Here is a 25,899-nt window from a genome sequence, read left to right on the forward strand (position 1 = left end):
ATTCAAGCAATGAGCAAAAGTTCTGTCCTTACAAAACACCTGAATATGTACCAACAAACACAACAACAAAACGAAGCATTGCAAGTTGCATCAACAGAAAACATGTCCAGCAACAAATAATAAGGCTTACATATGTTTGTTGATATAAATATACAACCCAATCATAACCCAAGTAGTAATCAAAGCAATCCTAAACTTGTGCACTTTCTCCTCATCACTTCGAACTGCGACTTTTTACTTCAGAGCTCTGCGCTTGGCTAAGCGTTCCCTTTCTAATGCTTCTGTTTCCATTCGTTGTGCATTGTCCCTCTCATTTTTGGTAGCTTCTGCCTCGGCTGCCAATCTTGACCACCTTTTCCACACATTTGGAGCTGTTGCACATCCTCGAGGTCATGTGTCCTTGTCCAACCACCTAAAGAACTTACTGATGGAAATATGCATGTACGCAGCAGAAAATTAACAGATCTACTTTATTCGCAATTGATAACATGCACTATGTAAATTTCAGAATACAAGAACAAAAGAGTGTACCTTGGTGTAATGAATTTCAAAACAAAGATTGTAAGCACTTGAGAATACTTTTAATCTTCACTCCAATTCTACTAATGCCCAAGATGTGTGGTCTCTCAATCAGTAATGTGAATTTGTTCAAGAGAGAATTAGAGAGTGTCCAACACTCACTCACATACACCATTTCATGCAAGTTGTTAGTTACAAAATTTTGTATGTTTCTCTCCTTATAACTGATTATCTAATTAGGCTAGCTTTTTGGGACTTTTCGATTGGGCTCTAGTATGTGGCTTGAAGTGAGACCAAAAGGGACTAATAAGACACTAGCTTCAATGGGCCTTGGACTTTTCTGTCAACTCTTGACAAGTCCAAAGTTACCATTAACTATATTTAATACCACTATATAAATATAGTTGCACTCTAGGCCTTATTTATAAATTATATCACAAGACTTTATTGTACATGCAACCCCTTCATAAAATATTCGTAGTAATACAAAGTCATAAATGTAGACTACCACTTTGTAGATTACTACATTTTAATCCTTGAGTACCCGGTTTAATCTTTTTAAGTTATTCACCATATATTTATGAAATCCAATTTCATAAATATATACTTTAGTAATTTCTTACTAAAGTGGTTAGACCTAACTCTCTGAATAACTAAACCCATTAAACTTATCTCAAGAGAATATTTTATATCTCCGTTAAGAGACTATGAATTTCATCTTGAGAATATATGTTCTATCAACACTATATGTGGCTGCCCAACATACTGAGGTTTTGACCGTTACTTTAGATCTCACTTCTGATATATCAAAGCAACCTACATTTCATGATCAGATCCATTATTCTCTCAGGATTAAGAGTTCATGTTAATATAAGTCATGAGATTTATTATTCAATTGACAATCGTTACAAGAATAATAAATCTTACAGTGGTCTAGTTCAATATGTCTTAACTCTTAAAACATATCAACATATTAACTAGAAGTCTCCAATTCCATGATCAAGACAAATCATCGTAGTTGATATGTTATAGTCTTCGCAGATGAAATGCCCAATTTCATCACCTACTATGAATTAAAATTCTGAGTTTACAAAGAACTTATGACTTATATCTTCTGTAACTAAATCACATACTATGCATCTCATGGACTATATGATAATGTCTGAATATTCATGTTACCATTATTTTAGATAATAATAAAACAAATTTATTAATCATAATATTAAATCATACATAATGTCATACTTAATATTACATATAGCATCAAACAATAGGATTTAAAAGACACTAATCCTAACACTTACAAGCCTGATCAGAGTCCTGCAACAAAATTCATACCATATAGTTGACAGAGAAATTAGATAGATTAAGAAGTTCACATACAAACAACATGGACGAGCAAATAATTTTGATACAGACTGGCGACCAGTGTTGACATCCATCCTCCTTCCGAAATTATGGAGGGATAAAGACGTCCTAAGCACACAATGGTCCATTTCGCACATATGCTGAGCAGACGTGGAGTTGTAACTATTTACGAAAGACATTGTTTCAATTGCCCCAACACAAATGACATAAATATCAACATCACTTCAAGTAAAAGTAGTTTGTAAGATCATGGACTAAAATAGGGTTTAGTGTCATTTCAATGTTTGTATTTGCCTTCTTAATATTGTTGAATTAACCATGGCAAACAATCATTCCCGGTTCCAACAAGAGAACAAGAGAAATCAAAGTAAAGCGAGCATGAATGTATTAGCAACATACATCAATACTACAAGAGAATAATTTGCATATTTTCAAACAAATAAGCCAACAAGACGAAAATTTATAGGGGGGAAATCTCAAGCCCCCTCATTCTATGTAACCATTCCACTATTACCAACTTTGTCCAATTAAAGAACAAAATGACCAAAAATCTTTGCCTAAAACACTCCCTAGCAAAGATCATATCACTTATTATGAAAAACGATATATGAATATTACCATGCATGTGCTAGTTATGGGCAACAATGAAAAATATGAATACACTAACAGTTGTGCTTATACAATATAGTACCTTATTTGAGATTAGAAAGTATAATCTATGTTGCAAGGCCCAAGTATTGATTTAAAATTGAACACCTCCATTTTATTATGCTCTAGGAATTCAGGTGAAAGCCTTAACCCTCCAAATATAAATTCTTGAACATAATCTTACCATGTGATTAAAACAGGAATGAAATATGAAAAGTTGTATCCATATTATGTTTGAAAATTCAATACATTCATCTAATAAAGGCAGCAGAAATTCCAAATATATTCATTTTTGAAAACTAAAAGGTGAACATACGCAATTCTTTAGTGAGATGGTTTTACTATGTGTCCATGTCCTACATATATTTAGTATGAGTTACAAACTAAAAATTAAAAACTTAGGAAAAAAAATAAGAACTGAAACTGAAGATGATTGACAATTTCATTCCCTTATCATCTTCATTATTCATTCCATACTTTTAGATCTTCACCCAACCTTTAATTTGGGTTTAAGTTGTCAGAGACATCTCCATTACTTCCAAAGCCCCAACTCCTAGATGTTTCTGAGTTCTAACAATATCCTATCCGATCATATGAATTAACTTTTTTTATACTCCCCTTAAAAAAGGAAGTTTGAATAAAACTGAATAAAGCTGTTTAGAAAGAAAGTAAGCTAGTGTACATTTTCCTTTTCTTAAGCAATCACTAAAAATTATAACATTTCTTTCCTAAAATTGCAAAACTGAAATGGGGATGGCAGATTTAGGGAAAATTACAACGCTTATTTGCAAAAATTATAACAACAATTTACTTACCCACTGCCGATCAGCCTTCAGAAGGTCGGTTCACTGGGTTCCACCGAGGTGTAGCATGGTAATTTCGCTGGGTTCCACCTCACATGGGTTCGTTGTCAGGGACAACGAATGGAGGTGACAGACGTGGGTCCCATAGCGGCGGCGTAGTTGGGCGACGATGCTATCACTCAGGTTAACAGTGGTCAGCGGAAACGAGGTTTGAGAGCAATGGTGTGAATGGGTTTGAGGTGTTTGAGAGGGGAAAGTGAAAGGGGAAATGAGTTTGCTCTGCATAGTGAAAGAGGAAAGTGCTTGGCCTAAACAATTTTGTTCAATCCGCGGGTAACCTAACCGTGTGCACTGTACAGTGGTTAGCATGTGGGTCTCACAAAAAGGTGAGTTTTTGTGAGTTTTTTGGAGGTAATGTGCAAAACAGCAATACAAAAGAATTGTATATAGTTAGTTAGGCAACGTTTGAAACAATAAGGGAAAGTAGCATCTCGAGTTTTAGAAACTCGAGATCCATATTACAAAAAGGCCCCATAGATATCGAGTCTTTAACACTTGAGTTTCATGCGAAAAAAATTTCACCTATAGTGGCGTTTTTAAGCCTTTCAGTGACGTTTTAAATCCCTATAGCGGCGTTTTCCTGGAAAATTTTTTTCTTAAGTACAGATTTATGGAGTCCTATAGTGGCGTTTTTAAGCCCTATAGTGACGTTTTATATACCTATAGCGGCGTTTTTATTCAATTTATGGAAATCGAACCTTTAAAACTCGATTTTCAGCTTAATTTTTTTCCACTTTAAACTAATCCACATACAAATCGAGACTTAAAAACTCGATTTTTATCTTGGAACTCGAGTTTTAGACACTCGAGATGTTAGTTTTCAATATTGTTTTGAAACGTGACAATTAACTATATTTTTTAATATTTATTGTTATTTAGAAAAAAAATTCAGTTTTTTGGCAAAAATCAGAACTGGGTTTAGTTGCCAAACAATGGTGGGACAGTTTTGGGGATTTTTAAGTTATGAGAAATGAGTGATAGGATGATGAGTGATGAGTGATGAGATTTGAGTGGTAAGTAATGAGTTAACTATCACCCAACAACCAAACAAGGCCTAAGCAACTCACAGAAAAACAAAAATTTTGAATAGGAAAAAGAATCATGGTTTTTTGGCCTTAAAGAGTTATGAAGCGATATTATTATTACCTATTGGCTTGTGGTGTGCCGTGTGTGTTTGTTTCTGATAAATTTCTTCCCTCCCGTGCGTGCGCATAATGTTTTATTATAAATTAATATTAGTCAAGCTGAAGTTTATTGACTTTATTCCTCCAAAATATTACTAAAAGATTGGATATTTTTCCCCTAAGAAACATGGGATTTACTATATATATAAATTATATTTTCCCTCTCTCTCTCTATCACATAAAAAACATGGAACTCTACAAGTACTAAAGAATGTATTTAAGACAAAATTCTTTTTTCTTTGCAAGTTGGAAGCTACTGCAGCGGCCGCCTCAAACTTCCTCTATTTAAGACAAAATCCTTCTTTACTACACGTGTTAAAACCTGAGAAATACAATCCATAGAGAATACCCTCTTTCACCAAGTGACAAATTGACAATATCCGACGTCTATGTAATACTTGAGGTATATTAGAACTTAATAAATAAATAAACAAACAAACAATTTACTTAGAACTAAAAGGCCAGGGACGTGAGTTTTATATGATGTAAAAAAAAAAAAAAAAAAAAAAGGGTAGAAATGACATTTTCGTCCCTATATTTAGCCCTGATTTCCATTTTGGTCCCTAAATTTTATTTTTATCACATTTAGTTCCTATTTCCATTTTAGTCCTTTCCGTCAGTGCCCTAATGGCAAAATCCTAGGTGGCAAACGAAACTATTAAAATAATGATAATAAATTTTATTTTGGCATTAAAAAATGCCATGTCAACATCTAAATTAAAAAATATATATTAATTTTTACTAAATTAAAAAATTAAAAACAGAATTAAAAACCAAAATCACATGAATTGAGATCTAAGTATGTCTTGAACAAGAACACAAACTTAGATTTAAGAACAAGAACATTTTCCTTTATTTGACATTTTCTCTTTTTCTTTTTCTTAGAACACAAACACAAAACAGCAAACCAAAAAGTTAAAATAAAACCAACACAACACACACTCTCTCTCTCTCTCTCTCTCTCTCTCTCTCGTGTAAATTCTTTATATATCTCTCACTCTCATTGAGCGATCCCAGCCATGGCCGACTCTCATTCACTCTCATTCACTCTCATTTTATACTTCTTTTTCTTCGTTCTTTCCAGATCCATTACTTGCTCTATTTGTGTTTGTATCTTTGTTTTTCTTCTTTCTTTTCAGATCCATGACTCTCTCTTTCTCTCTCTTGGTGCTTATTTCTTTTCAAATTTTGAATTTGTGATCTTGTGTTTATGTTCAAATATTAGCAACTGATGGGTGTGGCCATCGGTCTCAACCACCGGATTCGGCCATGGGATTTGACCATGAGATAGAGAGAGTTGACAATGCCCAAGCTGAGAAGGACCAAATTGGCTAGGCTTTCTCTTCCATCAACAGTAGCACCCTTGATGATGACGAATCCACCACAGTCAATCACTCTCCTTCCTCGCCATTCACCGCCACAAGCCACCGTCAAGGTGGTATACTTGCTCTCTCCCTCCATCTCTAGTCTCTACTTTTCTTGTACTCACCCACTCAATCTCTCTTCTTTGATCTGTGATGGTGTGAGGGTTTGGTTTGTTTGATGGTTAATATATTTGAGCTATGGTTGAAATTGGTTTTAGGGTTTGGTTATGATAGATCTGGGTTTAGTAGTGGTGGATCTAGGGAAGAAGTACAAGAAAAGGAATGGAGATTTTGGGTGTGGCCTATTATGGGTCTTTGATGAGTTTGTTGGGTTTGAGAAAATAAGGGCTTTGGGATTTATGAATTTGTATTTAAGCTAAATTTTTTTGGTTTTTTTTTTTTTTTTTTTTTTTTTTTTTTTTTTTTTTTTTTTTTTGCGTTTGTTTCCTAAGAAAATATAGGTTTATGTGTTTGTTAGAGATTGGTTTGTTTAATGGGTTTATGGGTTTGATTTGCTGGAGAATTTAGTGCTGTATGGCTGATTAGTTATTTAATTATGGACTTTGTGAAAATCATGTGGATTAGTGATTTGCTAGAGAATTCGGTGTTGAATGGTTGTTTGTTGGGTTTTTTTTTTTAATTAATTTATTTAATTTCTAGGTTTGTGTTCTTAGATTTGTTTTGAGTTCTTGTTATTCTTGTTCAAGACACACTTAGATCTCAATTCATGTGATTTTTGGTTTTTAATTCTTTTTATTTAGTTAAAATTAATAAATTAATTTTTTAAATTTAGATGCTAACGTGGCATTTTTTAATGTCAAAATAAAATTTTTTATTATTATTATTTTAATAGTTCCGTTTGCCAACTAGGATTTTGCCGTTAGGGCACTGACAAAAAGGACTAAAATGGATGGCGTTTTTCTAAATATGGACTAAATGTGGTAAAAATAAAATGTAGGGACCAAAATGGGAATCAGGGCAAAACATAGGGTTGAAAATGGAATTTCCGCCAAAAAAAAATATGAGTATTATATGATATTTTAATGAAAAAATAATAATTATAAAATTGAGGACATCCGTTAATTTATTATTACTATATATATCCATCAGGCCAAAATACTATGTATGTAATTCACTTCGAAGAATATTAATGTATTTAGATGTTAAGTACAACTTTAGTAAAGTTTTGTTAGTGCTAGAGCATTAACATCCTGTTTTGTATAAAAGTTCCTATTTTACCATTTAAAAAACTTACTTTGTCTATTATACTATCTCACTTTACAATACACCAACATCCTAGTTTTTATTTTTATATACAATACATTAAAATATTATAAACTACACAATAAAATAATATAAAACTATCTCCCTCATCTCTCTTCAATCTTCTTGTAGACACTCGATTTTGCACCCATAATTTAATCAAGGAAGATGACTAGAATGACCAATCATATACCCAAAATTCATGATTGCATTACATGCATTAATTCATTCATTACATATCGCAAAAATGATCTTGAGATTCTAACGGTCGTGACAGTATGCCAAATTTCCAGATCGGACCGTTGAATTGAAAGATATAATGAGATCAAATTTTCACGATCTGCATGCATTGTATGAGGTGAAGCTGATCACGTGTGATTAATTAAAATTAATTTTGATTGGTTAATGATTAAAATTAATTAAATGAATTTATATGATTGGTGAAGTATTTTTCTTAAAGTAAGATTTGTTGCATGGGATTAAAACAAATCAGCTGATAATATTTAAAGGCTATAGATAATTAGGCTTTCACAATTACTATATTCAAAATAATTATTTTAAAAGTCCTAATTATCACTTTGGAATGAGGTTTATCATGAAAATAACTCTGAAATTTGTCCAAATACAATTTTAGAGTTGGACAACACTTCAAAAACGTGCTAATCAAGTAACAAATTTCATATTCACATTCCATGGGACTGGGCTATTTCTAGCAAAGTTGTAGAGAATCGAATTTCCCTTCAGTTATCAAAATTTTAGCTTAATCAGAATTTTGAATAAAAAGATATGATCAAAATACTGAAGCTTGTTCTGATCTGAAAAATCAGCTTACTCTTATCCAATTCTCCTTTTTATAAGGATTTTCCCCCATACGTTTTTTGCTTATTTTTTTAGCATTCCAACCTCTATAAATAGGGGATGCCTCTCAAAATTCAGAAACTTTTTCACGCTCTCAAATTTCCTTGCTTTCTAACTCCCCTTTCTAGAATTTTCTCTCTTACGTTAAAGAAGTTTTGGAGGCTATAATTTTAAGAATTTCATTTTTGTAAGTAAGGATTTTTAGGTTTCAAAGATAATTGCATATATTTCTTTGAACCCTAAAATATTCTCTCAAGAAAAAGAGTACGTCCATGCAAAAGGTAGTTTTTCTTTACTTCTTCTGCTTCTATCTCTTTTAATTTGGTGATGTATGAATAAATGTTTGTTTAATTTTGATTTTTAAATGTTCATATCATGTGTTGTCAATATTTTCTTTATTGGAATATGTTTTAACGTTTTTATTGTCAAGAATCCTTTTTTTTTTTGTTTAAAAAATTTGCTTGTTATCATATTCTTAAAAATAAAATAAAAAACTAATTTGCATCTTCTTTAGATGCAGATCTGAATTTTCTCAATCAAAATACTGATTTGCATCTTCATTAGATGCAGATCTGAATTTTTCTCAATAAAAAAACTGATTTGTATCTTCCTTAGATACAAATCTGAAATTTTTTAAAATTCAAAAAAAAAAAACTGATCTATATCTTCTTTAGATATAGATCTGAATTTTTTTTAACATGGCAGATTTTGAAATAAAAAAAGAGCCATGAGTAGTTTTGTTTGTTTTATCTGATGCATGTAGTGTAGGATTATTTCATGAATATAGTTTTCTTCTAAAAAAGACTTTTTCTTATTTTTTTTACATAAAAGAAAAATAGATCTGATTTTTCCTATATACAAATCTAAATTTTTTTGTTATAAAACAAATCTGATTTTTTTTTAATACAAATCAAAAACCAATTTTTCCTAGTTCTCAAAAACAAATCTGATATTCTTTTTATTTTAAACCAAAAGACTTTGTATTATTTAATAAACACAGATTTGACTTTTCTATGCCAAAATCTATTTTTTTACATGTACAAAAATAGATTTGATTTTTCTAAACCAAATCAAAATTTTCTTATCACAACACAGTTCTGAATTTTTTTTAACAAAGAAGAGGATGCATTCATAAATAGACTTATGTGACTTAGTTTTTCATGTGTACAACATATCATTCATGTCATGCATAAAAGGGGTACATTGGTCATGAGAGTCTAGAAGACCAGACTCTTTTTGGGTGGAATGGGTGCCTAACACTTCCCCATTCCGTAACCTAGCCTCCGAATTTAGTGTCTTTGGATAGGTAGACCTAGGCTTTATCTTTGTTTTTTTGTTGTTTTTTTTCTTTTTTTTCTTTTTATTGGGTAGATTGTAACTAGGACAAAAATCCATGTATCTTTGGTAGTTTGTAACTAGGACCCAAACCCATGTAATACTCAATTTATCAATTTTTTTTTATTCAATCAATGAGAATGGAACAATTCAATCAAGTAAATTTGTATTTAGTTTTTTCTTTTTTTTTTTAATAAAAAAATAAGTGGCGACTCCACAGCACTTACCCAAAAAGAGAGGTGCCCTTAAAAAGCACCTAAATCTCTTTTTTGAGGGCATCTCAATTTTGGCGGTCTCTCATAGTGGCGACTCCACTAGGCATGTCGAGGGCTAAGCTTTGTGTTAGACTTAAGTGACAAAATGTGTACCATTGTTTTTGCATTGTCTTGCATGATATTGTTCTTTGTTTATATATGTTAGTTGACATATTGTATGATATTCTATTGTTTGTATTGTTTGTTAAGAGCTTTCCCTAATTGTCATAATGTGTGCCATCAAACAACAAATATATATGCACCACTTTCAACAACAATGTGGTGGTAGTAACCATGGATCACCGATCTTCATTAGATTCGGGTACCTAGTGGCGAATTGAACAACTCATAGCCTAAAGTCAATAGATCATTTCTTGACTGTAAAGGATAAACCATGCCATTTGGACCAACACAAAGTTCATTACATGTTGCGTGTGTTTGTTCAGTTGTTTGATGTAGATGGGGACCGAGCTTTGATTAACTTGACCAAGCCTATCATTAGGGGAGAACTTGGTCAAGATCTGAAGGAAGGCTGCAAAGAGAATCTAAAGCCGACACTCAAGCTAGTAGCTCCAGTTCTAAGCCCACCACTCCCATCACGATATTGAAGCCTGTGAGCATAAAAGACACTCTGCTGCTGCAACATCTCAATCCCATATTCGACCTACAAGACACTTCAAACCCTAATCAAATCACCCAACATCCACAAATGGGTGGAGACACTCAAACCCCAATCAAATTACTAAGCACCAACATATAAGGAGAGACACTTCAAACCCCAATCAAGCAACCCAATACCTACAAATGGGGGGAGACAATTCAAACCCCAATCAAATGGCCCAACATCCATAAATGGGGGGAGACACTTCAAACCCCAAGACACCTACCTGAACGACCCAACAAAAATTGCCCACATCATAAGGGGGGAGACACTTCAAAACCCCACATTTGGAGACTGACAAGCCCACAGATCTGGAAATTAATGATGAAGCCACAAATTATATGGATGAAGACCCCCCAGTACTAATGCTGAGGGAAGAAAGAACTGGCTGGGAGATGCCTGCCATCACTAAAGCCATAATTGAGTTGAAGAATTAGGCATGGAAGGGGTCTCCAACCCCATGGAGGACTCCGTGAAGAAGATTAAGACTGTCAAGTCAATCACTCTTGCCAAGAAGATCAAGACTGTTGAGCCAGTTACCCCTGCCAAGAACATTGTTTCTGCCCCTATTGAGTCTATTTCTACTAGTATTTCTATTCATGTTAAGTTTGTTTGTGATAGTATTCCAGTTGAGTCTGATTTAGTTAAGTTTATTGAGTCTATTGGGTCTGCTGAGTATGTTGAGAACTCTTCTCCTTATAATATGATTTCTGATTTTGCTTATTTGTTGGCTTTAAATGTTTTTATTTCTGAAATTGGTAAAGAAATTCTTAATAATAAGGAATTAAAACAAGGACACCTAGAACCCATAAAAGAAGAAACCCAACCCATTAACCTGGGGACTAATGATGAACCTAAAATGATACAAGTAGGCAACACTCTAACCCTTTCTAAGATAGATGCATTAGTGGCACTGCTGATAAAGTTCAAAAAGGTCTTTGCATGGTCATATGAAGACATGCCTGGGATTGATACAGATATAGTACAACATTGCATTCTAACAGATCCAACCATGAAGCTGGTCAAGCAGAAGTTGAGAAGAATGAAGCTAGATGGACTCTTAAAATCACAGATGAGGTTGAGAAACAGTACAATGCAAGATTCCTGTGGGTGGTCAACTATCCAAAGTGGTTAGCTAATGTGGGTCCGGTACCAAAAAAGGATGGGAAGGTTAGAATGTGTGTAGACTTTCAAGATCTGAATAAGGCCAACCCAAAAGATGACTTTCCTTTGACTCACATTGATAGCCTGGTTGACAATACAGTAGGTCATGCTTTGCCATCATTTATGGATGGATTTTCAGGATATAATCAGATTAAGATGGCTCCAGAAGATATGGAGAAAACCTCCTTTATTACACCATAGGGGACATATTGCTATAAGGTTATGACATTTGGCCTTAAAAATGCTGGTGCTACTTACCAACGTGTAGCCACCACTTTGTTGCATGACTTGATCCACAAAGAAGTTGAGGTTTATGTTGACAATATGATAGTGAATTCCAAAGACCGTGAAGGACATATGGCAGCTTTACAGAAGTTCTTTGAAAGGATTCGGTTCTACAAGTTGCAGTTGAATCCAAAGAAGTGCACTTTTGGTGTAACATCTAGAAAGCTATTAGGGTTTATGGTAAGCCAAAGAGGAATTGAAGTCAATCCAAAAAAAAAATCAAAGCAATTGTAGAGATGAAACCTTTAAGAACTGAAAATGAGATTTGAGGATTTCTTGGGAGAATACTAAACATCAGCAGATTCATAGCCCAGCTCACCATGACATGTGAACCAATCTTCTAACTACTTAAGAAGGAAGTTCCTACAATGTGGAATGAACAATGCCAAGAAACCTTTGAAAAGATCAAGAATTATCTAATGAAACAGCCAATACTCGTCCCATCAATACCTGAAAAGCCATTGTTGTTGTATCTCACCACTATAGATACAGCAATAGGAGCTCTACTTGCTTAATACCTAGTGGAGACTAGAAAAGAGAATGCAATCTACTACATCAGCAAGAAGATGTTGCCTTATGAAAAAAAGTATTCACCACTTGAAAAGACATGTGTAGCACTTGTATGGGCAACCTACAAACTCAGACATTATATGCTTGCCTTCAAAGTCTTGTTGATTACAAGAATGGGCCCTTTGAAGTATTTGATGGAAAAGCTTGTGCAAGATGGGAAGATAGCTACATGGGTTTTGCTTCTTTCAAAATTTGATATTAAATATGTGACTCAGAAATCTGTGAAGGGGAGAGCGATTGCTAATCACTTAGCCCATTGTTCACCAGAAGAATGAAGAAATCCAAGTAGACTTTCCTGTCAAGGATATTATGGAGATTGAGGTAGAATCATGGAAGATGTATTTGATGGAGCAACAAATCAAAACAGAAGTGGCATTGGAGTTCTCTTAATTTCTCCAAATGGGGCGCACATCCCATTTTCTGGTTAGCTTAACTTTCCTACCACCAACAATGCCACTGAATATGAAGCTTGTATTATAGGGTTATGAACAGCCCTAGGCCTTGGAGTAAAAGAGTTGGAAGTATATGGTGATTCAGCCTTGATAATTTCTCAAATTCAGAATAGATGAAAGATCAAAGAAGGGAGGCTGATGCCTTATCATGAATGTCTTCAGAGATGGGCCTCGAAATTCAATAAGATCCAGTACCAATATGTGCCAAGGATGCAGAATCAGATTGTGGATGCTTTAGTAACAATAGCATCCATGATGGATCGGCCTAAGGAAGATGAAACAAGACCGATAGTGGTGGAACAAAAAGAGGAATCAGCTTATTGCATGTCAACAGAAGAATATGAGGGAAAGAATGGAGAAGTGAATGGTATTCAGACATCCTGCAATACCTTAAGGATAGGACGTACCCGAAATCTGCATACAAGAATGACTAACTGACCATCAGGAGGCTGTCTACTAATTACATTTTTGTGGTGAAAGGTTTTATAGAAGATCATATGATAGAATTCATCTCCATTGTGTGACCGCTAAGAAAGCACAACAAATAATTGAAGAGATTCATGAGTCAAGTTATGGGCCACATACAAATGCACACATGCTATCACGGAAGATAATGAGGCAAGGTTATTACTAGACTACCATGGAAGCCGATTGTGCAGCTCATTTCTGGAAATGCCATCAATGCCAAGTCCATGGAGATCTGAAGCACATGCCACCCATGCCACTACATACTATGACATCACCCTGGCCATTCTCGACTCGGGGGATAGACATCATTGGGAAGATTCACCCAACGACATCTAATGGCCATGAATTCTTACTTGTTGCTATTAACTATTTCACCAAATGGGTAGAAGTTGCCTCATACAAGGTTCTAAATTCACATAAAGTTGCTCAATTCATTTAGACCAATATCATCTGCAGATATGGGGTACCACATGAAATTATCTCTGACAATGGGCTGCATTTCAAGGGAGAAATAGAGAAGCTACTGCGACAGTTCAACATTCAGCACCACAAACCTTCACCTTACCGTCCTCAAACTAATGGAGCAGTTGATGTTGTTAATAAAAATGTAGGGCGAATCTTGAAGAAGAGGACAAAAAATTATAAGGACTAGCACCTACAATTACCCTATGCACTTTGGGGGTATAGAACATCAATTCAATCTTCCACAGGAGCCACTCCTTATTCATTGGTGTATGGGATGGAAGCAGTTCATCCCATTGAAATGGGTGACCGTTCACTAAGGACAGTATGGAAAGTGAAATCCCTGAAGTAGATTGGTTGCAAGACAGGTATGACCAGTTACACAAGTTGGATGAAAAAAGACTCAAAAGCCTTATATTATATTCAAGGTTACCAAAGGAGGCTCAGGAAAGCTTTTGACAAGAATATAAGAACCAAAGATTTGAAGTTGAGATATTTAGTGTTGAAAGAGATCCGAGCCCCGGTTCAAGATGCAAATGGGAAGTTCAAGCAAAATTGGGCAAATCCATACATTATCAAGTAGTTATACTTCGGGGGAGCAGTAAGGTTGATGGATTTAGATGCAAACCCTTTCACTGAGCCAACCAACATGGATTAATTGAAGAAATACCACACCTAAGGTGGTAATCTCAAAGCACCACATCTAAAGTGGTTGTAAATTATGTCATTTCCCTTCCTAGGCTTAATAAAAAAAAAAGAAAAAAAGAGGTAGGTTGAACACCCAGAAGGGCAACCTACACAAATGGAGAGTGAAAAAAAAAAAAAAAAAAAAGCGAGAGAGCATGCTAGGTTGAAAACCCGAAAGGGCGGTGTAGGCAAATGTTAAGGCAAATAAAAGAAAAAACAATGTGTTAGGACATATGTGATTCACTTGTTAGGAACATATGTCACTATTTTATGTAATTGTCTAATCCTTTGACAAAATGAACTTTACTTGTATTTGGGTAAATCTAGGATGTGTTTAATACTTCAAGAAACTTTGTTTCAAGATCAAGTGTTGAAGCCATGCATCCAAGATTCAAGTCTGAAAAGTGTCTGTCATTAAAGCTCGACAACTAACCATCTATCGAGCTTGAAGAGCTGTTCAGCCCCGTGGCTCGACAATAGCTCGACAGATAGGGTATTTGTCAAGGTTTATGAAAAACAGAATTTCAATTCCGTTTTGACTCTAATCTGTGATTATGTGTTTGGTCTTTCTTTTCTTACAACCCTAGACATATAAAATGATTATTTAAGGGGCCATCAAGGTGGACACAAGTTGCATAAGTGTTGAGCAAAGTTTACTCAAACAAATTGTGACCAGAGACAGAGTTTTGCCCTAGTTCATTGTTCTTATGTAGAAGTTATTGTGTTTGTGTACCGTAGGGTTTTGTGACCAAGAATCTTCTTGATCTTCATCGTCTGGATGAACTGAAGAACTTTGCAACCAACAACTTTCTCTAGTTGGTGATTGAAGTTGTGTACTGGGATCCGCGCAATTGGTCAGTCACGTATTGGGAGCCGTGCACTGAAAATGAGAGATTGTCACTGTAGAACAAGTCCAATTGGGTATTGGGGTAAAGGTTCAACTATAGTTTGGTATAAGGTATTGGGATTCCTTTACTTGTAACCACTTGTTGTGATAATAGTGGATTCTCAAAAGTGGTGACCTTAAAATCACCCGATGAGGTTTTTGCCGTGTTGGTTTTTCCCATTCGTAAACAAATCACCGTGTTAATTTATTTTCCGCTGCACTTAGTTTAATTGGTGATTTGTTTTTGCCACCACCCGTTTGCATGTTAATTTGATTAATTAATAAACTTGGTTAATTAATCAATTAATTAATCAATTAATTCATCACAAGGGGTCAATACGTTTTTGGCCTATCAAGTGGTATCAGAGCAGGCACACTTTGATTAGGTTTTAATCTTTGTTGTGTTGATCCATTGACCCTTGTTTGACATGGATAGAGGATAGTCTTTAATTATACCTCCTTTATTTGATGGCACTAACTATGCATATTGGAAAGTACGCATGAGAGCTTTCTTGTAGTCTCTAGATAAGAAGGTGTGGCAAGCTGTTAAGATAGGCTGGACCAAGCCAAAGGAAGCATCAGCCGATTGGGATGAAGCCAAGATCAAGGCGGTAAACTTCAACAGCAGGGTATTGAATGCTTTGTTTAGTGCAATCACTAATGAGGAATTCAAGAAGATATCCTTCACTAAAACTGTAAAGGAAGCATGGACCATCCTCCAGACAACCTATGAAGGAACTAAGGCTGTCAAGGATTCGAAACTTCAGAGGCTCACTACAAGCTTCAAAAAGATTAAGATGGAGGAGGATGAGTCATTCGATGAGTTCTATGTCAAGCTCAAGGACATAGTGAACTCAGCTTTCAATCTTGGGGAAACCATTCCTAAACCCAAGATTGTGAGAAAGGTGCTCAAATCTCTACCTGAGAGATTCCATGCCAAGATTACGGCAATCGAGGAATCATAAAACATTGATAAGATTCCTTTAACAGAGCTGGTTGGTAATCTGCAGACTTACGAGCTAGGATTAACAAGGATTGGTAAATCGGGCAAGAGCAAGAGCATGGCCTTAAAGGCCAAGAGCAATGACACGGATGAGTCTTTAGACGATGAAGATTCTAAGATGAAGTCTTACATCACCAGGCAATTCAAGAAGTTCATGAAGAATGCCAATAGGAAGGGCTTCGACAAGGACCGTAGGCAATCCAGTTCTTCTCAATTCAAGAGTCAAGACAAAGGGAAGAAGGATGCTAGGGATGGCGGTCAGTACACTATTCCCGCAGGACCTAAGTGCTTTGGGTGTCAAGGCTTCAGTCACATGAAACAGAAGTGCCCCACATATCTCAAGACCATTGGGAAGAGCAAGGCACTTGCTGCTACTTTGAGCGACATTAAGCCTGAGGATGATTTCAGCAATGAGGATGACGGAATCTTGAATGCATTCACTGCCACTGTCAATCCTACTGAGGGGATTATTGAAGATGTGGATGAAGAAGAGGAATTGGTGGAGACCAAGTTTAAGAAGATGGATGATCAAGATGATATCCATACAGCCTATGAGAAACTATATAAGCTTTTTGAGAAACATGAGAAACTTTATAGGCTGGACACCAAAAAGCTCAGTGATGTGGAACTTGATTTTGAAAAGTTTTCCATAAATTTTAATGAAGCTAATCAAATTATTGGAGCACTGAGGTTTGAAAATAATTTCTTGGCTAAGAAGACCAAGAAGCTAGAAGCGGAGTTGTTCCAAGTTAGAGCTCAATTGGGAAGGACTTCAAGTGTAAAGCTTGATGAGATGCTCAATCTTCAGAAATCAGCTTCTGATCGAACTGGCTTATGGTATGATGTCTCTTCTCTTGGCATTTCTTCTACTAGTTCTAATGTTTTTGTTCCTCCTGCTAATAATGTTGAAATTGAGAACAATAATGTCAAAACTGATTTAGTTAGTGAGAACATAAATAAGGGTAAATCTATCTTAAGAGCAACCCCTAAGCAGGATAAGAAAGAAGTTAAAAACCCTAGGGCTAAGAAGGCTAACTCTCAAAAGCCTAAACAAAAGAAGCAGCATCTCTGTCATCATTGTGGAGCTGTTGGTCATACTAGACCAAATTGCTATAAGTGGTTAGTAACTCAACAGAGCAATGGGATGATTGCATCGGAAAACCAGAATCAGTTTCCATCTTCTCTTGCTCCCCTTGGAGATCTTCTTAAAGCCCTCATGTTCCTTTCGAACTTGAACAGCTTCAATTCTGCCCCCTCACCGCCAATTCAAGGGTTTAATCAAAGAAAAGGTTCTTCCAAGGTATGGAAGGAAAAGGGCTCCAATTGATTCTATCACTTTCTTCTCTCTCTTTGTGTTTTTGTTTTTGCATAACTTGTGTGTTTTGCTTTTGTTTTGAGTCATACTTGTTTTTATGCTTTGCTTTGATTAACATGTTTTTGTTTGTTTTCAGTTTTGTTTATTTTGTTTTTCATATAAAAATTTAAAAAAAAAAATTGAAAAATCAGAAAAATACAAAAACAGTGTGTGTTTTGTGTACATTGGTACTTGTATACCTTGGATGGCCATTGAAACAAAGTTTTCTAAACTTTGTATCTCTTGTAGCTTAGATGAGTATCTCTATGCACAACTAAGCAAGTGAGCTTTATGGCTCATGTTTGTGATGAGTAAGATTAAATCATCTCTTATACTTAATACTCGTATCACTCTTTTTGACGGGAATGACTAGAAAATCCTAAAAGAAAGTCATAAATAACCATCTCACCACTGTTGCCCGCCAATCATGAAATGATATCTGTATGCTTTGACATAGCAAAAGTGTGTCAATGACATTTGTGTGCTTCGGCATAGCAAAATTGGAATGTCAAATACTTAACATCATTGGGTATTTCTTTTCTCTCTCTTATATGCCCATGCATGATATGCTTAAAATGAAAAATATGCAAAGAAAAATAAAAAGCAAAAAGATCAAAATGCTTTATATATGATTGCAAACGTGTATTCTAAGAGATGTGGGAGTTATAAGATGTACCTCGAAGGTGATAGTCCCCATCAAACAGTTATGATTGTGTGTGAGTTAAAGTAATTTTCTCATATCTCAAATCGTCATAACATGTATACACTTATGTAATCTTGTGATGTTTTTCACACACAACACGCAATATTCTTTGCTACTTTTGATACATGTGCAGGTACAATGTGATTTGGCCATCACAAGGTTTACATATGTTAATGTATGCTTACTAAACTGTCTTGACTTGTTTTTGAAATATAAAATTGGTTAGACTTGTTTAGAGTGTGTGTGTGCTTTTGGGATCTTTGTGCTAAATTTTTTTGGTTGAGAGATGATTTTGAGTGTTTAAAATGCTGTTTAGATCATTGGTTGAGTTGCATGCTTGATTGCATTCATATTTGTGTTTTTCCCTTCTTGAAAAACTGTTTTTATGCAATCTCGACACCTCCTCGACACCTCTCGATACATAGCATATCTGTTGAGATTTTCAGTTGAATTTTTATCGCAATCTCAACACCCCTCAATAGCTAGGTAGATCGATCGAAAAATCTCCTGGCTCCTTGATTGCTCCTCAATAACTCCTTGATCCATCGAGCCTGCTTTGCTGTGGACACCTAGACACCTCTCGATAGCTACATCTGTCGAAGCTTTTAAATCTTGACACCTGTCTCGATACCTCTCGACATCTCTATCTGTCTAGATTTACTGAGATTCTATATATAGGTTCTTGTGCGATCCGAACTTCATTTCCTCGATCTCTCTCGATCCATCCGTGGCTATTCATCTCCCAAACACTTTCCTCTCTCCTTTAAACCTCTTCCTCAAGCTTTTTTTGGAGCCTAATCAATTTTTTCTCACTTGGTAAGTCTCTAATCCCTCATTTTCGTGCATTTCATTCTTTGAAACCTAAGTTTTTGGGATTTTTGCAAAATTTGGGGTTTTTCAAAATCAAAGAGGTTTTTGTAAAATTTTTGGGATGGGTTTTAAGGATTTGATCTTAAAAACTTCATACATTGCATTCCATGTGCATTATAACTGTATTTTCATGCATTCAGTTGTGTGTTATACATGTTGAATTGTTTATGTGCTGGTAGGTTTGGATTGGGTTGAGCCCATGATGCTTTTTACTTTGCACGTCACATGCTCATGCATTTTCATGCATACGTACCTTACATTCAATATATTTTTTTATATTTGAACTATTTGGAGCTTTTCTAATTGTCTCTTTCTTCCCCGTCCCTCTTTCTCTCTCTCGTTTACATTAGTGCATCAATGGCACCGAAACGTAAAATCTACTTCGTCCTAGAACCCTCTTCATTCCGAGGCATCGTCTTCTTCTGATCCTACCCCCTCTTCTATTCGGCTCCGTGATGAGGATGCCCGAAAGGACTTCTCGAAGAACTTCTCTTGATGAGATGTTCATTCGGTACGCCGAGTCATTTTGACGGACTTCACCGACACTGACCTACCTGATGTCATTCACAGTCGGGGTTAGGAGTCACTGTGTGATGTCCTGATCACATGTCCTTCTGTGCTAATCCAGGAGTTTTACTCCAACATGCATGGAATTGATTCTTCAGTACCTCTCTTTCATACTCGTGTTCGAGGTACGCACATAGTTGTCACACTGGAGTTGGTTTCCGATGTGCACCATGTCCCGAGGTTAGAGCATCCTGACTACCCCGGTTGTGAGCGTCTAAGGACTGTGTCCAAAGACGAGATGATTCTTGCTTTTTGTGAGCTTCCCGATGATTGGAGCGATCATCAGTTTAAACCTTGGAAGGCCTTTGCTAAAGGTCCTAAATTCATGAATATGGTGATGACTTTTGTTTTGCACCCCGTCTCTCATTATAACTCTATCACAAAGCCTCGTGCTCAATTTTTTCTTTCTTTGTTAGAGCACCTCACTATAGATTTTCCTTCTCATTTTATTCTTTCTATTATAGATGTGTATAGGGATACGGCTACCCATGATAAGCTCATTTTTCCTTCGACTATCACATGGATTTAATGCCATTTTTCTGTTCCTTTTCCCTCTTCCAACCACTTCCCTGTTATGTGTGCAATTGACTACGCTACCGTTAAATGGAGTGACGCACAGTTTCAATCAAGGCAGTCTAGCATGGCTGCTCCTCCCACTCCTTTAGCTCCATCCACATTTGGTCCCTCCTCTTCTACGAGCGGAGTGACACTTAAGGATATCATGGCGTAGCTTCAGTGCATGGATGCTCGCCTTGACACTCTCAGTGATGAGTTGTGTCAAGTGAACACCCGTGTTGGTCGCCTTACTTAACGCCAGGCTGAGATGGGTGGTTATACCATGCCTTCCACTCCTATGGCCCCTACAGATGAGAGTGATGTTGATGATGATGCTACTTCTGATGATGACGATGATAACGATGCTAGCTCACCCAGCGATGATGAGATGTCTACTTGACACTCTTACACTTCGTCACTCGTGACAAAAAGGGGGAGTTATTTTGGTTATGAGAGTAGTCATAATTAGGGGGAGGGTTAGCATAGGAGATTCTTGCTAGGGGGAGAGTGCACATTGAGGGATGTAGTGAGGATTACATGTATCTTTTTCTTTTCTTTATATTTGAGATACATTCATCTTGTACATGGGTCTTATGACCATTATTAACATACATTGTACTTATTTTCTTTATATGTTGATGTATATTTCTTTCACCTACCCTTACATGTGTTGTTTCTTTTCTCTCTTTATGCACATGCTTCTTATTACTTGTATGCAATCTATTATTTCTATTTCACACAAAGATGCCTTAATGAGTTTTGTTTAAAGTGTTTCAGAAATACAGGTTGTCAAAGTCTACTTACCATAAACTCTCTTCTTGCAAAGTTTTTCAAGAGTTTGTGTTAGGACAGATTTTATTGTATTCAACAAGTGAGAATGAGTCGAGTGATTTATGACTTCTCTCATATGTTCATTTGTTTGTTGTGGTTTTGTCATGGATTGCAAAAGGGGGAGATTATTAGGACATATGTGATTCACTTGTTAGGAACATATATCACTATTTTATATAATTGGCTAATCCTTTGACAAAACGCACTTTACTTGTATTTGGGTAGATCTAGGATGTGTTTAATACTTCAAGAAACTTTGTGTCAAAATCAAGCGTTGAAACCATGCAAGTCTGTCCAAGATTCAAGTCTAAAAAGTGTCTGTCATTAAAGCTCAACAGCTAGCTTGACAGCTAGCCATCTATCTAGCTTGAAGAGCTGTTCAACCTCATGGCTCAACAGCAACTCAACAGATAGGGTATCTGTCGAGGTTTATAAAAAACAGAATTTCAGTTATGTTTTGACTCTAATCTGTGATTATGTGTTTGGGCTTTCTTTTCTCACAACTCTAGACATATAAAAGTTTTTGTTTTAGGGGCCGTCAAAGTGGACACAAATTGCACAAGTGTTGAGCAAAGTTTGTTCAAGCAAATTGTGACCGAAGATAGAGTTTTTCCCTAGTTCATCGTTCTTGTGTAGAAGTTGCTGTGTTTGTGCATCGTAGGGTTTTGTGACCAAGTATCTTCTTTATCTTCATCGTCTGGATGAATTAAAGAACTTTGCAGCCAACAACTTTCTCTGGTTGATGATTGAAGTCGCGTACTGGGATCTGTGCAATTGGTTAGTCACATACTGGGAGTCGTGCATTGAAAATGAGAGATTGTCACTACAGAACAAGTCCAATTGGCATTGGGGTAAGGGTTCAACTGTAGGTTGGTATAAGGTACTAGGATTCCTTCACTTGTAACCGCTTGTTGTGATAATAGTGAATTCTCGGTAGTGGTGACCTTAAAATCATCCGGTGGGGTTTTTGCCGTGTTGGTTTTTCCCATTCATAAACAAATCACCATGTCAATTTATTTTCCGCTACACTTAATTTAATTGGTGATTTGTTTGTGCTACCACACGTTTGCATGTTAATTTGATTAATTAATAAACTTGGCTAATTAATCAATTAATTCATCATAAGGGTTCAATACGTTTTTGGCCAATCACAATGACCTACATGATGACTTGATCCTTCTACAAATGGGGTATGTAAGCAACCATGCATTGGTCCGGTCACAATTTCCCCAAGCCCACCATTTTCCCATTAAGAAAAATCTTTTTCAAAAATTCAACCATTCCATTAAGCCATGTCATTACACAGAATCCAAAAAACCAAACCCTAAAAACATAAACCCTAAGCCAAACCATAAAATACCAAATCCCAAGAACCTGAACCTCAAACAGAATCCTTGACCTGCAAATCCTAAATAATTTCTAAGCATAAGAGTTTCACATCAACTTTTAAAATAATTCAAAGCCATAAATAAGAAGGTCATTTTGTCTTCAGTTTTTTCTCTTTTGGTTGATCATTGATTTCTTCTGTGCTAGGTACTTTGTCATCTTTGTCCCTTCTTTTAAATTCATAGTTGTCATCATCGTGCCTTTCCTGATTGTCTTTGAGAAACTGCTTTCTCATAGCAACCATGTCAGCTTCTTTGTCAGCAATCTTTTCCACCAACTAGTTAGAGTATTCTGTAGTCATCCTATAAAAGTGAACCTTGACAAAAGACTGATTCACTCAGTTAGCCATCTCCAAGCCTAACAACATGTTCCTTATAAAGGTAGGATTTGTGTTCACAGGAGTGAAAGGTCTTCTTCTTTTTCTATCGGGCATTCCTTGCACATATTGGAACTGCCTCAAGAGTTTATCCACCTTATAGAAAGTGGCCCTCTACAATCCAACTATGAAGATGTGATCAAATCTTGGAGACCGCAATAGGAGGGGTGGGCACTTCCACCAATAACAATTCCATCAAATTGAGGCACTGGATTTCTTGCTCAATAATTTCACCTTGTCAGTCTCAATTTGGCACTCAATTTTGATGATAGTCCTACTAAGAAAATTGCTAAGACCATAATTACCAGCTCTAGGCCTTGCAATCATATCCAGTCGTTCCATCAGCCATATCTACAAAGTTAAAGGACCCCAAGAAAGTTTTGAGATTCTCCACCATGAAATATAGCATTTAGTCCTAGAAGAGCTTTTGCCAAGATCAGAGAAACAAGATTATCACCATCCTTAATTTGACTTATAATACTTATGGCTCAAGCATCTATAAAACCGTGTCTTCGAGAGTAAAGCAAAACTTTTCCCACGAAGCATAGGGCCAAGCCAAAAATTTTCTGCATATTGTTGGTCACCCCATAAGTGCGTTTGTTAATCAGCCTTGAAACAATTGCACGAAGATTCACCATATTTCCTTCAACCATACTACTGGTAATGGAAGTAGGAAGACTGAGAGTATTAGACAAAGATTCCCTATGCTTGGGATCATAGGAAATTGCTACGGATATCTTGCTTGGATCATAGCCTAGAATAGCAAAAAAATTTCTTCAATTGTGGGATAGAGTTCAACAGTTTTAAACTGGAACACGTGATCTTCAGGATCCCAGAATTTCATAGCAACACGAAGGAAGTCCAACTTGATTTTGACTTTTCTCAAAGCCTTAATTCCCTCTAATTTGTAGGTTGTAAAATTGGTCTTGGTACTAAAATCAAAGCTACAAACCCATCTGTTGATATCATGAATTGTTGAATGAGAAAAATTTTGATTGCTAGCCATGGATGACTTTTGCTTGTGATTATTATGTTTTGCTAACCTTGATGCAAATATTTGTTGTAGGAAAAGACCAGTAATGTAAGCTACATCAGTTCTTAATCAGCTTTAAATATGTTTTAAAGAGTTTGTAGTTAAGTAGGAAAGTGTTTCATGGTCACACATGATGAAAATATTTTTCAAAAAACTCGAAAACACAAAAGACGCATTGGAAAAGCGTGAAAAGTAAACCCACCATTGTCTAAGCTCGATGGTGTGACCAAGTGCAAAACGGCACTCCTCAAGGGCCGAATGGCACTCAGCTCCGCCAATGTTCATTTATGCAATTTTACGTTTTTAGGCACTTTCTTGATCCATTTTTGACCCTGTCAAACACTCAAAAAGATTTTTTTGGTTAAACTAGGGCATTCAGATATGCCTAACTCATTTGTTTTCAAAAAAGTCATCACTTGCATCACTACTATCGAAAAAAAGAGAAGAAAGAGAAATTGATCAAATTAAGATTTTCCAAAACCATGGATTCATGTCCCAAACTAGGGGCATTCGACCATGTCTTATTCATTTTCAAAAAAAAGGGACCGTCATCATCCTCTTTTCAAAAAAAGAAAAAACCAAAATTTTGAAGATTTCCAAAAATCATGCATTCATTCCTAAAGTAGGCACATTCGGCTCCGCCTCATCCAAGTGAGCACAAATTCCATCAGAACTGATCAATATACGATTAAGTTGGTATTACAAGATTTCATTGGGTGAATTCTAAATTTGTCTCATTTAAAGTTCCAAAAAAGATCAAAAGCAATCCAAAGGACAAAGAGCTAAAGGTTGAAATTAATACAAATTTGTCTAAGAAACACTTCTTCTCATTTTTGCAGGAAAAGTTAAAAACAAAAATCGGGCATCATTGGGACTTCAAGTCCGCCTGCATGAAGATCTCCTCTACCTACCTCTAGAGGAGCCGCCTTCAATGTTTCCTTCTTAACTTCAATAGAGTCGAGATTCTTGCTGCCAGTTCTCAAGTTCAAGATTTCTGATCCTTTCCTCCAAAGATCTTCTAGTGGAATCAGCCATTGCCATTCGATTCACGTAAAAAGTCAGCAAAGTCAAGTGTTAGATCGATTAGCGGAAAAGTCCAAGCAAGGACACTTAAAAAACATCATCTTATACCCAGCTCGCTTCATTGATCACATATCGAGAAGATTGAGCTTGTGCTACCAATTGCAATCTTCCAATCATCTACACACTTTCTTCCACAAGATCAACATTGACATGAAGCACAAATCTATCGAATCATGAGCCATTCCATAAGCCAAGAAGAAACAAGGACAAAGAACTAAAAATTCAAAAACACACTAGATCGGGCCAAGGGACGTTCAGGGTGTACTCTGGCCTGTCTAAAGGCACAGAGCTATACGACCCATCAGGATTCATTACTTCATATTGCCATGTAGGAAAGTGAGGATAGGTCTCCATGAAAGAACTAGAAGAGCCGCTAACATGACTAGGAGTGGGAATTCTCTTCTTCCTCCTCCTCTTCTTCAGAAGATGAAGCCTGAGAATGCAACATGCAGACATTGTCATAAGGAGGAAATATGAGAAAAAAGCATACGAGGTGAAATGCAACTCAACTTCAAAAAGAAAGAGAGATATTGAGGCAATAAGAATGCCGGCCAAACAACCTTGCAATTGAGTTTGAATAAAATCCAGATAAATTCCTAGTATCACTAAAACAACATGGCCAATCCGAGCATGAGCACTTTCTTCATTAGTCAGCAAATCAACTAACCTAATGGAGGGACAAAGAGGAACCAGAATTGTTGTAGGAGGCTACACATGATGAACTTGAGGCAACACCCTATCAGTAAGATACCAGTACCTTCCATGGCCACACTCAAACAACACCTGGCGACCATTCAGTTCTAAAGCCCATTCACAATCAGCATACTCCTCACATCCAACCCAAGGA

At 36.1% G+C, this 25,899-nt stretch overlaps 1 long non-coding RNA gene across 1 annotated transcript; it reads right to left on the bottom strand.

Moving 5' to 3' along the window:
- Positions 1-10: 10 nt before the first annotated feature.
- Positions 11-3,741, bottom strand: LOC126702507 (uncharacterized). The gene is made up of 2 exons (XR_007647768.1): positions 3,351-3,741; positions 11-2,049 (listed from the first exon to the last, which is right to left on the bottom strand). It is a non-coding gene; the product is annotated as an uncharacterized LOC126702507 (long non-coding RNA).
- Positions 3,742-25,899: the final 22,158 nt, after the last annotated feature.

This window comes from Quercus robur, chromosome 10 (assembly GCF_932294415.1).
Source record: "Quercus robur chromosome 10, dhQueRobu3.1, whole genome shotgun sequence".
NCBI classification, from domain to species: domain Eukaryota; kingdom Viridiplantae; phylum Streptophyta; class Magnoliopsida; order Fagales; family Fagaceae; genus Quercus; species Quercus robur.